The sequence below is a fragment of the Sus scrofa genome, chromosome 3 (assembly GCF_054392235.1).
Source record: "Sus scrofa isolate SSC_HxYL_T2T_F1_AM1 chromosome 3, Sscrofa_HxYL_maternal_Yorkshire_Landrace_v2.0, whole genome shotgun sequence".
Lineage (NCBI taxonomy): Eukaryota > Metazoa > Chordata > Mammalia > Artiodactyla > Suidae > Sus > Sus scrofa.
Window position 1 is genome coordinate 25744081 of NC_139385.1, and position 17253 is coordinate 25761333.

A 17253-nucleotide genomic window follows, 5' to 3' on the forward strand; every position below is an offset into this window, starting at 1 on the left:
CAAATGAGGTCATTTGTATCCTTTATTTTAGATTCCACATGAAAGTGATGTTTGTTTTTCACTTTCCAACTTGGCATAGTATGAGTACCTCTAGGTCCATCCATGGTGATCGTAATGGTGTTATTTCATTCTTTCTTCAGGCTGAGTGACAACCCATTGTATACAGGGACCACATCTTCTGTATGCAACTATGTTGCCATCACCTTAAGATGTTTTGAAGTTTTCCTTTAAATATCTATGAAGAATTGTTCAAATGAAGGCTAAGGAGCTGAGGTATTTATCCATTGAGTTCTATGCCTTCTTAGTTGAGCACTTTTCTTAGCCCATCAGATCTCAGGCACTTCCAAAGCACCTTGAAGATAATCTGAGGATGATTTCAGGATCCTTTGACCTCAGGAAGAGAAGTCAAACACCTGAAATGGGAAGTTACCAGCACACCAGCATGGCTGTAGGTCAAGTCAGAGGTGACCGAGAATGACAAAGGATGGGAAATAGATGTGTCTGCTATAGCGACATCCACATTATTAAGTGGATGGCAAAGGCAAAAGAATACCAAATAGACTTTTGAAAGAAAATTAACAAGAGTTCCCATTGTGGCTCAGTGGTGAAGAACCTGAGTAGTGTCTGTGAGGATGAGAGTTTGATCCCTGGCCTTGCTCAGTGGGTTAAGGATCCAGCATTCCTGCAAGCTGCAGCATAAGTTGCAGATGCAGCTCAGAACCTGTGTTGCTCTGGCTGTGGTATAGGCAGGCAGCTGCAGCTCTAATTGGACCCCTAGCCCCAGATCTTCTGTATGCTGCAAGTGAAGCCCTGAAAAGAAAAAAAAATATGTATATACCTGATAAGCTGACATTTCCTCCTCTCCTTCCTGGATCACTTTCTCATCAGTATTATGCTGAGGAACCACACAGCATTTTCAAAGGCCTCAGGATACTTCCTTCCCCTGCTCCTATCACAAACACCAGGCAGAAGGACCTTGAAATTCTGAAAAGGCCCTCTTCTACCCTTGGTCTCAAGAGAGATTCAGGACAAATCCCCTCCTATATGGAGACCAAACTGTGAACTTATTCTTTCATATTTATATGTGTTGTCTCTTCATATAGGTATGAGAATATTCTGCTAACATGCAGTATGTGGACTACACTAACTTGCCCCTTCCAAACTCATGTAACAGGAGACTGCATTGCCTTTTCTTGACCTCCCAAATAGACTTCTGGACTTTGGTTAACATGTCCACCACACAACAACAATAGGATATCTTTGTTCCCACTATCTTTGCATTTTTAAAATATGGATAGTAAGGTTAAAGGTTTGTAAGTATTTCCTAATATATTTACAGTGGGGCCAAAACTGAGTCTAAATTCAATGTCACTAAAGGGTTGAAGAAGCTCAGTTCTTGGGAGAATTATTAATCTAGTGCATGCATTATGTTTTCAGTATTGGTGAAATTACCATGCCAGAAACACCCCATAATCTAGCCTAGGGCATTTCCTTTCCTATTTCATAATGTACCTAAATGCATTGAGGGGCATTTTCTTCTTAACCTCTTCTTTTTCATTTTACACATAGCACATATCACAAGCAAATAGGAAAATTAATTCTCTTGAAGCATGTGAAGAGAGGGCAGATGACCTTTCCACACATCTCCACAGATCCCAGTTATATGACACAAGTAAAACAAAAATGTGTTACTCAGCTCATACAATTTTGCCTGCATGTTTGAGAATCTAACATCATGGGAACAAATTATAATGAAGAAGTTCAGTTTTTGTTTAATTTTCAGGAAGTGTTCTCTGGTGGTCTAATATTTAGGATTTAGTGCTTTCATAGCTGCAACCCAGGTTTGATTTCTGGTCTGGAAACTGAGATCCCATATCATACAGTTGCCAAAAAATGCTGTGGATTTTACAGAATGAGGAAAGGAAACATATGTAAGAGTCATTGGCTTTATTAGCTGTGTTGAATATGAGAAGTATGGATGTTTGTAGTTTTTAATCATTTTGAAATACTATATGTGTGTACATATGTATATGTATATATATGTATATGTGTGTGTGTGTGTGTGTGTGTGTGTATCTACTGATGACATCTCCCTTGTTTGGTTTGTGCTAATGAATCTATGTTTTTACTTTTTGGTCAATACTTAGTCAATATGGTGAACAGAATTTTGGAAAGATTAAATCATGGGGCAGACTTAATATTGCAAATTCCTCTTGAATTTAAATTCTGATGGTCTTGAAATTCAAATTTAGTGACCTCCAGAAGTTCTAGTTTTTAAGACTATGAGTTTAAATATTATAGTTCATGTTAAGTTCTTAACCAGTAGATGAATGGACTATACCTTCCATTTCATCATTTTCTATAGGGATAATTATATTTTCCAGCTCTATTTATGGAGTAGATAATATTGTCTTCATTGTCCTAACATGCCACCTCTCTCATATAACACAGTTGTATACAATCATGAGCTGTTTCTGAGTTCTCTATTCTGTTCCACTGATGTATGTGCCCACCCTTGTACCAATGCTACATTGTCTCAAAAACCCTAGCCTGTATAAGTTTTAATATCTGACAGTGACAATCTTTTCAAGTGTCTAACTTATTCTTCATATTTTGCATTTTCTAAGTACATTCTAAGTTGGTGCCAAATCCCCCAATGAGGTTGTATTTGCAAAGGCATTAAGGAAATAAATTAATTTCAGCAGAATTGACATCTTTAAAACATCTAGTTCTGCAATCCACAAACATATTACGTCTGTCAACTTCTTAGGCCTTCTGTCATGTTTTTAAATAATTGTTTTAACTTTTTTTCCTTTTGTGGGTGTTCAGTTTAGTTTTTATACAATAGTCTATCATTAGGGAATTTCCATTATCTTTTTTTTTTCTTGCATTTTAGGGCCACACCCATGGCATATGGAGGTTCAGAGGCTAGGGGTCAATTTGGAGCTACAGTTGTGAGCCTACACCACAGCCACAGCAACACAGGATCCAAACAACATCTACAACCTATATCACAGCTCATGGCAATGCCAGAGCACCAACCCACTGAGCAAGGCCAGGGATACAACCCTCATCCTCATGGATCATAGTCAGTTGTGTTAACTGCTGACCCAGGAAGGGAACTCCCCGTATAATTATTTTCATAACAGTTTGGAAGCACCTGACTTTTTAAAAAAATGAAGGAAGGAGGAGTTAGGAAAGTAGAGGTAGAGACAATGTGAACCTTACCTTAAAATCTGTTCATTCAAAACATGGGTTGTAGCCCTGATGAAAGATGAATCAAAGGCATAAGAATAACTTTCAAATCAAAACATAGTAAATATTCCTTATTTCTATGACTGTCAAGTCCAGCTGACTGAATCTGGATGAAACAATCTGTTGTCCTGTCCATGTATATTTAATCAAGTAAAATTTTAGTCCTTCAAAGGAATCATGCCATATCTAGTTCCTCTTGTTTTTCATTATTGTCTTTCTTTTTCATCTTACACATCATACAATGATATCCTTTGCCAGCCCCTGAGGCATTTGAAACAGCATTCTATACAGTGATGTTTCTCTGGGTTAGATAAGAATATTTATAATAGTTTAGTGTGTGATTTTATGTGGTACAATAGTTAACATGTTTAATAAGTTTTTACTTTTCATAAAATGTGCTAGGAAAATAAAACTATGCTGTTAAACCCACCATTTCAGTGATACTGTGTTAGGGTAACAGCGAGTGTCCGAATGCCTACCAATTGTTCTTTTTCAGATAGAATAAACTGTAGAGGCAAGGATGACTCAATATGCAACACAGGAAAAACATCAGAAAATTCAAAAATCAGCACACAGTGCTGAGACTCACTTCTAGAGGAAGTGAAATGCATCTATGTGCAATAAAGTGGGCATGTTAAGGTCTATGGCAAGGTAGCTAAATCATCCTCTATCATAAAAACCATTACATAACATTTAAATTCATAAAAACATAGTTGAAGGAGAGCACAATTTAATAAATCAAATAGGAATACCCATTGCGGCCTAGTAGAAATGAATCTGATTAGGAACCATGAGGTTGCAGGTTCAATCCCTGGGCTTGCTCAGTGGGTTAAGGATCTGGTATGGCTGTGACCTGTGGTGTATGTCACAGATGTGGCTCAGATCTGACATTGCTGTGGCTGGGGCAGGGGCTGGCAGCTACAGCTCTGATTGGACCCCTAATCTGGGAACATCCATATGCCATGGGTGAGACCCTAAATGCAAAAAACAATAATAAATAAATAAAATATCAAACAGTGGAATAAAAATATTTGGATATGTGGAATTATTATGAAGTCAAGTAAATCAAAGTCTATTAAATGACCTTAAAAATGGTTTTCCTTGGAGACAGAGACTGAAGTTGCAAGGGTAAGAAGCAGAAAGCTATTCCTTATTTTAATTCATTCTAAAATTTGATACAGTTTAACTAATTACATGTTTGCTTTTTCATTTATTTACTTACTTATTTTGGACTTGGAAATCTAAATTGAACCCCCCTATTTTTTGGCCACAACCATGGTGTGTGGAATGTCCCAGGGCCAGGTATTTAAATTGCACCAACACAGTGGCCAGAGACTTGGCAGTGACAATGCTAGTTCCTTAACCTACTAGGCCCACAGGGAACTCCCAATTATCTCTTCTAAATAAAAAACCTTTTGAAAAATATCAGGATTTCCATTCTGGCCACATATTTTTAATGACATATTGTTGACAAAACTATAGAGGGTCTGTAAAGACCTTGAAATGAGAACCAGGACAGAACAGAAAAGAAAAATATCATGGCTACTCTATATCCTAGGTTGTAGTGGTTTCTAAATTTGGCTCCAGGTTCTATAATGGAGGTGAGTCTTGTATTTGCTTTTTTTTTTTTTTTGAGAGAATTAACATCTTTATTACAACAGACCATCCAATCCATGTACATGACATGCCTCTCCATTTAATTTTTTAAAATTATTAATTATGTTTTCTTAGCAGTTATGGGACTATTAAGATTATCTATTTCATATTGGGTGAGGTATGGAGGTTTGTGTTTTTCAAGAAATTGGTCCATTTAATTTGAGTTGTCAAATTTATATGTGCAGAGTTGTTCTTAGTATTATTTTTCTCCTTTTGATAACTGCAAGGTCTGTAGTGATAGTTTTCTTCATTCCTGATATTAAAAAATTGTCTTTTTTCTTTTCTTTTGTCAATGCTGTTAAAAAGTTTTGTCAATCTTATTGATCATGTATTTACTTTTTTATTTAATTTTTTGTGTATTTATTTACTCACTTGACTTGATAGGGCCACACCCACAGCATGTGGAAGTTCCCAGGCTAGGGGTTAAATTAGAGCTGCAGCTGCTGGCCTGTACCACAGCTCACAGCAACACCAGAACAATACCAAACTGGGCAAGGCCAGGGATCAAAACCATGTCCTCATACATACTAGTGGAGTTTGTTACAGCTGAGCCCAACAGGAAATCCATGAATCTTGATTTAAATTGCTCTAAAATGATTGGGTTTATCTTCCATGTAATGCCTTTGCATAATAAATTTTCAACAGATGACATCTCCTGAAATGCAATGTTTTCTCCAATGGTTCATCACACAGTTATTGTCCTTAATGGCTTGGATGGCCAAATGGAGTCAAACTGTGCTGAGTGAATTCATCCTCATGGGAATCGCAGACCTTTGTGAGCTTCAGGCTCCCTCCTCTGGACTGTTCTTCATCACCTGTGCCATATCAGTGGGTGACTTGGGCATGATCATCCTCACCAGGTTGGACCCACATCTACAGATACCCATGTACTTCTTTCTCAGACACCTAGCTGTCACTGATCCTGGTTATTCAGTGCTGTGAGACACAAAATGTTGGTAAACTTTGTAGCTGATTGAAATACAATCTCCTATGATTGGTGTGCTACACAGCTGACTTTCTTCATTTTGTTCATCTTTAGTGAACTCTTCATTCTGTCGGCAATGGCCTTTGACTGCTACATGGCCATCTGTGACCCTCGGCTCTGCATGGTAGTTATGTCCCAAAGAGTATGCTGAGTGTTGGTCACAGTCCCCGATTTTACAGTGTCTTTGTTTCTCTGATAATCACCATAAAGATATTTATTTCATCCTTTTGTGGCTATAATGTCATTAGTCATTTCTACTGTGGCAGCCACCCCTTGTTAACTTGGCTGTGCTCAAGCACATGAGAAATTGAGCTGTTCGTACTGACCTGTTCAGTGTTTAATGTGGTTTCATCTCTTCGGATAGTCCTTGTGTCCTACATATGGATCCTTGAGGCCGGTCTCAGGAAGAACACCTCACAGGGAAGACACAAGGATTTCCCCAACTGTGGATTGCACCTGACAGTGGCAGCTGTATTATATGCAACTCCATCCTTTATGTACATGCAGCCCAAGTCCAGACACTCCTTTGAAGCTGATAAAATGGCCTCTGTATTTTAAACTTTGGGAATCCCCATGCTGAATCCTATGATCTACAGCTGGAGGAACAAAAAAGCAAAAGGTGCTCTGCAGACGATACAGAAAAATCTGCACAAACACCCTGCATAAAATTGAATATGGAATGTGTATATGATGCATTTGGTTATAGAATACTGTTTACTATATGTGATAAACAATTAGAACGCAATCTTTTGTCAACAGAAGGCAACATACAGATTTTTTTCTTGCTTTCAACTTAAAAATGTTCAAGTAGTGATGATCTCTCTGGTATCAGCTTTGATATGCTTCAAATTTCAGTGCAAGAGACTACCATCCAGATCACCGTTCTCACACTGCCGAGCATGTTACAGTGGAGGGCAAACCTTTTTTTATGGCATCTATCATTAAATAATCTCTCTTTTTTTGAAATTTTATTTTTTACAGAATAAAATACACATATTTAAACAATTACATTCACACAGATTATTATATCATGGATCTTAAGAAACAGTGACTCCCTCTGGAGAAGTGGGATGGAAAATATGCTGAGACAAATAGGAAATTTATTCTATACTTTATCCCATTTTGTATGGCTTTCATCTTTACCATTTAGTATTATCTATTACATTTCAATTTTTCCTTAAAAATTAGCTTTGTATTAAAATTTTGTATATTATGCAACTAAGATTTATAAAGAAGAAATCCTTATATACCATTAAATATTTTATATAGTAAATAATCTTTCTAAGAAAAGGCTTCCTATGTGTTTTAATAAATGTTTTCTGTGTCTTACACAACATTTAAATACTAGTGCCTGTCACACTGATCTACTGACACACAGAGGATGGCAGCTAGTGTTCTTTGTCCTGGGCATTTATACAGCAATGAGTAACATATCATCATAACTGCCTAAGGATGCTTTAACTGTCTTGTCTCAGTTGGTGGCACCCTAGATTTCTGTTAAATTATGATATGTGAACATTTATAAGCATAAGGATACACAAATAAAAGTATAGCTCTTTTCAGTGTTTCCATTGTGGCTCAGCATGTTAAGAACCTGACATTGTCTCCAGGAGGATGTGGGTTTGACCTCTGGCCTCACTCAGTGGGTTACGGATCCAGTTTGGATCCAGTGTTGCTGTGGCTTTGGCATAGGCCCTCAACCACAGCTCTGATTTGGGACAGAGCTGGGACACTTCAATATGCTGCAGGTGTGGCCTTGACAAGGAATAAAAAAGGTATAACTCTTTTCCAGTGGCATAAATGTCCTAATTAAAAATCCAGAAGTATTTCCAAGTGTTTCCCCCATGAGAAAAGTGAGGTTGCAATGTTGGTAGATATAAGGTCAGCATACAAAAACATAGTTATTTTGCTATAATATTAGCATAAAACAGACAAAAACCACAATACTAGGTAATAAACTATATAGGAAAAATCTGTAAAGTTCTTAGGAAACAACTTGTGTGACTTCATTGTTAGGACATATGGAAACGTTTCTGAATAGGAAAGAAGACATGCATGCAGCAAAATATCATTGGCTGGAAGAAATAAACATGATGAAGTCATTTGTGCCTATATTGCTCCATATGTTTAATGCAATAACAATCAGAATTCCACTCAAGATAGTATTAACATTTACATGGAAATGCAAATGATTGAGAACAATCAGGACAATATGGTAGTAGAGGAAGGATTCCAGAGGACTTCCAGTATCAGACATCAGGTCCTTAAATGAGGCTAGATTATTTTAACAGTTGTGTCATCAATGCATGAATGGACAGAAAGACCAATAAAGTAAATGAAAGTAAATTCAATATACAGACTCACCCATATAATTTCACTTGATTTCAAAAAAAACCTCCACTGAAATATAACAAAGAAAGAAGGGGTTTTCAGTAAATTGATCTTGTTCAATTAGGTTTCCTATGTAAAACAGGGACCATAGTCATTGACTTGCTGTATAAGTAAAACTTAAATAAGATGTGTCATAAATAGAAATATGCAAGCTAAAATCACACAGTCCCTTGAAGAAAAGGAAGTAATATTATTATTTGGGTCAAGCCCAGTTTTCCAAAATGAAGTGCAAAAATTGTAACACCAAAAGATAAATAATATCACTCTTTCCAAAATTATAACTTTTTTTTATCAAAATACACCATAGGAGAGTGAAAAGCAAATCCTGAGAGAGTATATTTGAAACACATGCACCCTACAAAGTACTGGTATCAGACATTTGTAAAAAGAATAAAACAAACAGATAACAGGTTGCCTATCAGTGTGACCTAGTAAATCAACCTATTAAGGAAAAAAAAGGCGAAATACCTGACCAAACACTTCACAAAAGAGTGTGTCAGAACATCCAAAAAATACATAAATATATTTCCAAAATTACTCATTATTAGATAAGTGCAATTTAAGATTATAATATGATATCACTATACACCCACCAGGATAGCTTTTAGCTTTTAAATTTTACTCAAAAATTACTTTGGACAATTCAAATTTGATATGAACATAAAGAAACTAAAACTCTCAGTTTCTTTACGGACTATATGATGCTATACAAACTTTAGAAAAATCAGTGCAGTGAATACTAGTTTTTAGTTATGTATTCTCTGTGATGCAGAAATTCCATTCCTGAGTGGTTAGGTCTACTGGAGGATATGTAATAGCTTGTCTTGGAACATGTATTCATTATAGATATCAGGTGAAAAAGAGCCCAGGTATTATGGGTCAGTATGTAATGGCACACTCAGCATTCACACAATGTATTCTATAAGTAGTAAGGTAATGGAGGGAATGGGATGTGGGAGAAGAATGGGAAAGGGGACGAAGGAGGAGAAAAATAAATGGATACAATAAGGGAAAGATACCATACTCTCTATAAGTTACATCAATATACACACATATGAAAGATAATGAGCTGTACTCCTAAGATACCACCACTTTGTGTGTTGTACTTTTTTTTTTTTTAAAGAATCTGTGATACACTGAAAGGGGTACTAGCTGTAAGCAAGAATGACAGGTTGATTTTGCACTTAGAATTCAATCAATGTAATTAATATCATTATATTTTAAAAACAAAATAGGTTAATACTAAAATTCAATACCCATTTGTAATAAGCTGACTAGCAGACTAGAAAAGAAAAAAATGATTTTATAAATAATTACATATAAACTTCTACATATAGGGAGATGGTGAATAGGCAGAACTCTGAGAATTTTTAGGGCAGTGAAAAGACACTATTTGATACTATGGAGATGGATACATGTCATTAGATTTTTCTAGGAAAGCTGATAGCCATGAACCAGCACCAGTTTTTCAGACTAGGGGGTTATGTGGATCTGCTGGACCTGGGTCCAGGGAGCCCTGGCAATGGGCTGAGCCTGGTGGTGCCCACCTGGGGTGTCGCAGAGGAGGCAAGAATCAAAATGCTTCTGTTGCAGCAGACTCCCCGGTCACAGCAGGTGCCTCTGCTGCTTCCCAGACAGTAAAAAAAGGTGACAGAGATCAACCCATACATGCTGGGCACCAGGGCTGGAGGTCCTGGCTCAGCAGTGACAACTCTATGAGCTTCAAAATGCATCTCACTAACAGCTGCCTCCAAGCTGCTTGTCAGTGTGGTGTATCAGTATAAATAAAAGCATTGGGCTATCCATGGGCACCATGATCTGTGGTTGGGGGAAGAGAGCCCTGGCCTCTTCTATGTCGACAGTGAAGGAAACTGGATCTTGGGGGCAGCCTTCTCTGTAGGTTCTGGCTCTATGCATGCTTACTGGTTCATGGATCAGGGTGACATCTAGGACCTGGAGGTGGAACAGGCTTATCATCTGGCCCATCAAGACTTCTACTGAGCCACCTAAAGTGATGCCTACTCAGGAGGCTCAGTCAACCTCTACCATGTCTGGGAGGATGGCTGGACCCACATCTCCAATGACAATGTAGCTTATCTACGTTACAAGTATAGTGAATCTTTCCCCTGATGGAGGGTGTATATGGCTGTTTGCATTTTGGTGGGGGTGACTGTTGGTAATATGGATATGGCTTGCCATCCTCTTGTGGAGGGGTCTCCGATTGTACTGATCATTTTTTTTTAAGCTCTGGTGCAATGACCTTCATGTGTTACCAGTTGTTAGTGAGCTGCTGCAGAGGTCATTATTTGTTTTACTTGGATGTTAACATTACACTCTTTGACCTCAAAACAACAACTACAAAAATATCTACATAAAATATCTAATGCAGCACTGAAACACTTTAATATAACCCCCTGAAAATGATCTCACATGTAGGAGACCCAGTCTCTATACTCATTAATAGTCAGATTATATTGGACATAGTATTTATTTCACTATGATAAAGAAATAAAGGTACAAAAAAAAAGAAATTAGAAACTGCCACTTTAAAAAATTGATGAATATTATGATTAACTCCACAGTGAAAGATCTATACATAATGTATGAAAAATAACAAGTGACTTTAGTGAAGTTACTGGATACAAAAATTTAGAAAAATCAACTTTATTCCTACATCCTACTCACAGCAATTAGAAAATAACATTGAAAGATTATAACAATTATAAAACCACAAAAAATAAACCTAATTTAGGAATAAATACAAAAAAAAAAATCTAAGCCCTGAGCAATCACAGGTATAAAAATTTAACAGCTTTTTTTTTGGGGGGGGCGGATTGCTCCCAGCATGTGGATATATCCTGGGGTTGGACCCACACCACAACCGGGGCATGAAATCCTTAATGCATTAAGCCAACAGGGAACTCTTGAAAATATTGAACAATTGTACAATAAGTAAATAAAGGAAAACCGATACCAAATTTGTCCATGGAGTGGCAAACTTATTACTGTAGCAAAGTCTAAAATCTTCAGATTGATCCATAAATTCAATATAATCCCACATAAATCCTCTCTCCCTCCCTTCCTCCCTTCTGCCCTTTCTTCCTGTTTCTTTTTTACCTCCCTCCTTTCCTTCCTTCCTTTTCCTTCCTTCCTTTCCTTCATTCCCTTCTTTTGTCTTCCTTTTAGAACCTTGAAGGTGTATTATAAAATTGATTCAGAAAGTAAAGCACAAAAAATAGCAAAGATACCCTTGAAGGAAGGGAATAAATTTTAAAAAGTTACATGTTGCATGGCCAGATACCCTGGCCTATTACAAAGATTTAGTAATGAAGAAAACATTTTTTTGTGAGGACAGACCAGTCAATGAAATAAGTAAGTCCAGAAACTGATCCATCCACTCATCTACTGTTTCCTGACATGCTATTCTCCAAAAGAGAAGAAAATATCTTTTCAGGAAATGGTATTAGGTAATTTGCATATTGAATTTGAGAAAAGCATAAAAGAATTGGACAACTACACAATATCCTATACAGAATCAATTCTCCCCAAACTAAAGATCCTAATGTGAAATGCAAACTTAGACATATTAGAGGACAACACCATGGGAAAACTTTGTGATATTGGAACATGCACAATTTTTTACACAGAACACATAAGCAATAACTATATGGGATTTTAAAAGATGAACTGGACTATTTTTAGAAATAGAATAGAATACTAGAGAATGAACAATCTAAAAGTACATATTGCAATATATATTATACTAAGTAAAATAACCCAGATAAAACCAAAACTAATATATAGGATTTCCTTTATATAAAGTAACACAAATAGTTGAAAATGACTTCTGTTAATAGAAGTCAGAATATTGTGTGTGTGTGTGTGTGTGAGTGTGTGTGTTTGCATGAGTGTATGAATGTGTGTGTATATGTAATGGGACAGGTCAGGGTAGGAAGAAGAATAAAGGATTTTTCTGGGGTCCTAATATTTTAGTTTATGTTTTAATTGTGATTGCTGTTTAATTTGGATTCTGATTACACAGGTCTGATATGATTGTACTTTTCAGCATGCAGTCCTATCCACATTGCATACCTAAGTCTTTTATTTTCTGAGGTGTGACTGTATCTGGTCTGGTGTCTTTGATTGCTTTCCAAGTGGCTGTTGTGGCAAGGAGGAGCCCGTGGACTGTCATGTGAGCTTTCCAAGCCTGCTGTCTTCCTGCCTGTGTTTTTCTTACTTCCCTGAGATGTTCTAGTCATCCATGCCCCTGCAAATGGGGAGTGTGATTTCTTCCCTCCCAGTCTGTCTGCATTTCCTTGCCTTTGGAAGCAGCTGGGATTCTCAGGGTTGCTCTGCAGGGGGTGGAAAGAGCAGACTTGCTGTGTCACTCCCACCTCAGGGAAAGACCAGGGGCAGAACTGGGAACTGCCTCACATGCTGTCCAAAGAGACCTCAGACTTGGTGGCCAGTGTCACTTACAACACAGGGCTAGTCCTTGCCTGTAGTGATCATAGTGTGGCTGGCTCCACAAATGGGAACAGAAGGTGACAATGGACGACCCCTCCAGACCAGATGACACAGGCTTTAAGGCCAGAGTGAGGGACCTGTACCCAGTGCAGGAGCTAGTGAGCCAGATGAACAGAGAGAGAGAGAACCTGTGACAGCAGAGGAGGTCTTCTTTTGTGACTCTGTCCCTTTGCAGGGGGATCTGGGGTGGGACTTATCCTGGCCAGCTGCACAGAAGCAGCTGGACACAGAGCAAGGTCCCACTGCTTGCCCATGCCAGCTGTGTCTCAGCATTCCTGAAGCACCAGGTTCTTGGACTCCTGCTGGGGCACAGCAGGTGCCACCTTGCACCTGCCAGGAGCTATGTTATCCTCAGAGTTTTGGGTGTGGGGCCGGGGAGTTCCTTTGGTTTTCATTGGCACTTTCCACACTGTAGGGATCAGAAAGTCAGAAGTGGTAGATGGTCACACAATGCAGTGTCCTGGATGTGTCCTGGCTATCATCTCCTCAGGACATTCTGGCCCGGCCCAGGCTAGGAGCAGTCAGAAGAGTGGAGCTTCAGCCAGTCTCCTGGTGCTGGTTTTGGGCAGGGCCAGCACTGCCACACATGCAGAGGTCCACATGGGCAGAATACACAGAGGGATGGAGGGCCTGGTGCCTCTGAAGGGACTGGGCAGGATGGAATGGAATGTGGCACTTAGTCTGCATGGTCCCACAGGTCATGGAGCCCTGTTTGTGGCTGAAAACTCACGTGCCCTGCAGAGGCTACCAGAATCCCTTCTCTCTATCCAGAATTACATGGCATCTGGTGACCTGGAGGGCATCACTGATTCCAGTCCAACTGCAAGGGCTTAGTTTCCACATTGGTGTCCTCCTGGCACTGGTAGTAAGCAAGGGGAGAGAACGAGTTAAGGAAGGTCACGGATGGAGAAGCATCTGGTTATGAGAGTCCAGGTGCCCATGTCAAGCTTAGCCATGCTCCATTTGTTCCTGGTCACACTGCCCTGCATGGAGAGAGGACCCTCATGGAAAAGGAAAGTCATTTTTAGGTCAAGGATTCAGTGTTGCTCATGGCTAATGGGATGGGCTCCAATGTGGGTAGAAAGGCACAGACTGCAGAGTTCCACCCCCTGCCCTCCACCCACTCTGCTTCATGTCCCCAGGCAGCTGGAAACCCTTGTGATCACTGACCTGCTCTGACATGCTCACCTGTCCACCCTGCTCTGACTCACCTGATGCCTACTCCCACCCAGTTACCTTGTAACCATTTTGAGAGGAGAGGCGCATATTCAACAGCCAGGGTCAGAAAGGTGACCATGAGCTGTGCCCTAGACCCTTATCACAACCCCAAGGACAGAGGCCACTGGTAGATTCCTGAAACACTCAGGTCTAAGACTGAGGTGAAAAGGACTGCCAGCCCCAATCCCTGAGTGAGCAGCTCCCTCAGGGCTCTGTGGAGTATGGGTTTCTGCCAGAGGTGCCTAAATCCCTGTGAGGAGCCTGAGGTGAAAGCTCAGGCCCCTGACCAAGAAAAGGAATAGGGGGCAGGAGGGATGGGAGAAGATACAGGTGGTGGAGGAGGAGGATGTGGAGGAAGGAAGGTCTAGTTGGACCAGAGTTGCACGGAGGAAGGAGGAAGGCAGAGGTGAGTGAGGAGGAGTAAAAAAGGCAGGAGGGTGAGGAAGTAAAGGAAAGATGGTTGGAGGCAGAGGGGGAAGACATAGGAAGGAAGCAAAAGAGAAGAAGGGGAGGGTTGAGGTGGATTGAAGAGAAGGAAGGTGAGATGGAGAAGGGAGTGAAAGAGAAGCTGGGGGGCCAGAATTCCAAATGGTGTTACCTAAAAATTGTACTTGACTGAGCCCCTGGTTTCATGCTAGGACAGGGAACCTCAGGAAGCTGGGTGAGGCCTAGGTGGGACATCTCTGGCCTTATTCAAGTCCAAAGACAAAAACTTAGTGTCCACATTGGTATCTTCCTGGAAACCTCTAAGAGGGAAGGGGATAGGGGGAGTGAAGGAGGGTCAGGGTTGGGAGACCAAGTGTTTCTGTGGGTCCACGTGCCCATGTGCATCACAGGCCAGGCTACAGCTGCCATGGTCCCCTTCCCCTGCAGGGTGACACTCCTGTCCCTGGAGAGGATGACCGCCTTGGTTATGGGCTCAATGTCAACCCTGACATCTGACATCCACACTATTGTGGGTTAAATGATAGTGAACTGGAAATTCTATCTGCTTCCTGAGACCAGCTCTGCTTCATGTCCCCAGGCAGATAGAGGCCCTTGTGGTCACTGACCTTCTCTGGCCATCACTCACCTGCCTGCCCCGCTCTGACCCACCTGATCCCCACACCCACCTGGTTACCTTGTTACCTTGTTACCATTTTGAGAGGAGAGGCTCACATCCAACAGTGAGCATCAGAAAGGTGAGCTTGAGATGCACCCTCACCCTCGACTGATATGTCAAGGACAGAGGACTATGGTAGTTGCCTGGAGCACGCAGGTCTGTGGTCGAGGTGACAAATCCTTCTGGCACCGAATCCAGAGCATGCAGCTCTGTCTGGGTTCCATGGGCTGCAGGCTGCTGCCAGCATTGTCTGACTCCCTGTGAGGAGCCCAAGGTTAGGGCTCATATTCCTGGCCAGAAAATGAAGAAGTCAAAAGGAGTGTCATGAGAGGCTTCAGGAGGTTTCAGGAGGGGAGAGGATGCAGGAGGGGAGAGAATGCAGGAGGAAGAGGAGGAGGAGGATGGGAAGGAAGGAAGGTCTAGCAAGAGGAAAGGTGGATGCAGGGTAAAGGTGGATGGAGGAGGATGGAGGGAGGAGGTGATTGAGGAGGAGACATTAGGACAGGAGTGAGAGGAAGAGGAGGAAACATGAATGGAGGTGAGGGGGAGGATGCAAGGAAGACAGATCAGGAGGAGGAGGAAGAGCAGGAGGAGGAAGAGGAATAGATGCAGGAGGGGGAGGAGAGGACTGAACAGGAGGAAATGGATGGATGGAAGAGGTGGATGAAGAGGATGAAGGAGAAATGCAGGAGCAGGGAGAGGAAGTAAGGGGTCCAGGCCAGGCCAGAGCAGGTGGTATTGGGAGCTGGGTGGGGTCACTGAAAGGCTGTAGTTGAGTGAGCACCTGGTTTGATGATTGGACACAGTGAAATCCAGCAGCATGGTGAGGCCTGGGCGGAACATTGCTGTCTTGAGTCAAGTCAAATGGCAAGGGCTTAGGGTCTACATCAGTACTTTCCTAGAAACCCTAATTGGGATGGGAGAGGAGGAAAGAGTGATGGTCAGGGTTGAGGGACAAGAGTTAGAGAGGGACCAGGTACCCTTGTCCATCACCTGCCAGATGACACCTGTCCCTGTCACCTTCTCCTGCAAGGTATAGCCCTGCCCCTGGAGAGGATGACATCCTTGGTTATAGACTCAATGCTAACCCTGACCTCTGGCCTTGGTCCTTGTGGGTGGGATGGCAGTGACCCCAGAGCTGCACCCACCACACAGCACCTTCTCTGCTTTGTGTCCCCAGACAGTTGGACAAGGCCCTCGTGGTCACCAACCTGCTCTGACACTCACCTGCCCTCCTTCCTCTGATTCAGCAACCTGACGACTGATCTACTGATACAGAAGGGACACAGCTTTGACAGCAAGGGGTCAGAAATGTGAGTATAATGTGAGTATGACCTGCACTCTCACCACATCCTGACCCCTGCGGACAGAGGCAAGCTTGTGGGTGACTCCATCCTCCCTGGTCCCTGCCAAGGTGATCCTAAACCCAGCCCTAGAATGAGCCAGGTGCATACAGTCCCCTCATGGCTCTGATGGGTGTGGGCTGCTTCCCCTGGTGCCTGAGTCCATGTGAGGGGCCCCATGTCAGATTTCAGACACTTGGCTTGCTGGGGGTGGGGATTCATGGGAAAGTGGAGTAGTGCTGGGAAAGGATGCAGGAGTAGAAAGAGGAGACACAGGAGGGGGAGGAAGAAAAGGAAAGAGGAAAAGAAGTTGAGGGGAAGCAGAAAAGAAAAAAGGGGCAGGAAGAAAAGAAGAGGAGGATGGGTTGGATGTGGAGGATGAGTCAGGAGGAGATGGATGAATAGAGGAGGAGCAGGAGGGAGGGCCAGGCCAGCCCAGAGCCTGCTCTCTGGGGCTTTGGTGTGGTCACTGCAATGGTTGTACCTGAGTGAGCCCCTGATTTGATGCTCAGACCCAGCAAGCACAGGAAACTGGGGGAAGACCTGATGGGAAATAGCTGGCCTGATTCAAGTCCAATGGCAAGGGCTTTGGGGCCACATCACCATCTTCCTGGCACTGCTATCAAGCAGGGGGAGACGAGGAGTGCAAGAAGAGTTGGAGAACCAGCTAGTTGCAATGGTTCAGCCCAGTCAGTCTCCGCCTGCCCCTGCTGATGCTCCCCTGTGTGGAGAGAGGAGCCTCCCTCAATGGAAAATCAATTTTAGGTCAAGGTCCC

The 17253-nt window shown here is 41.6% G+C and overlaps 1 long non-coding RNA gene and 1 pseudogene across 6 annotated transcripts in view; both read left to right on the forward strand.

The window, feature by feature from the left end:
* LOC146404481 (uncharacterized) overlaps positions 1 to 17253 on the forward strand; it is a 63257-nt gene that overhangs the window by 34231 nt on the left and 11773 nt on the right. For 2 of the 6 annotated variants that reach the window (XR_014840490.1, XR_014840491.1), the window contains exons 2-3: positions 141 to 273; positions 16315 to 16447. This is a non-coding gene — a long non-coding RNA (uncharacterized LOC146404481). Of the gene's footprint in view, positions 1 to 140; positions 274 to 16314; positions 16459 to 17253 lie in introns of all 6 variants that reach the window. The other 4 variants (XR_014840489.1, XR_014840494.1, XR_014840493.1 and 1 more) reach the window with 3 other exon arrangements.
* Positions 9737 to 10417, forward strand: LOC146404482 (proteasome subunit beta type-5 pseudogene; annotated as a pseudogene).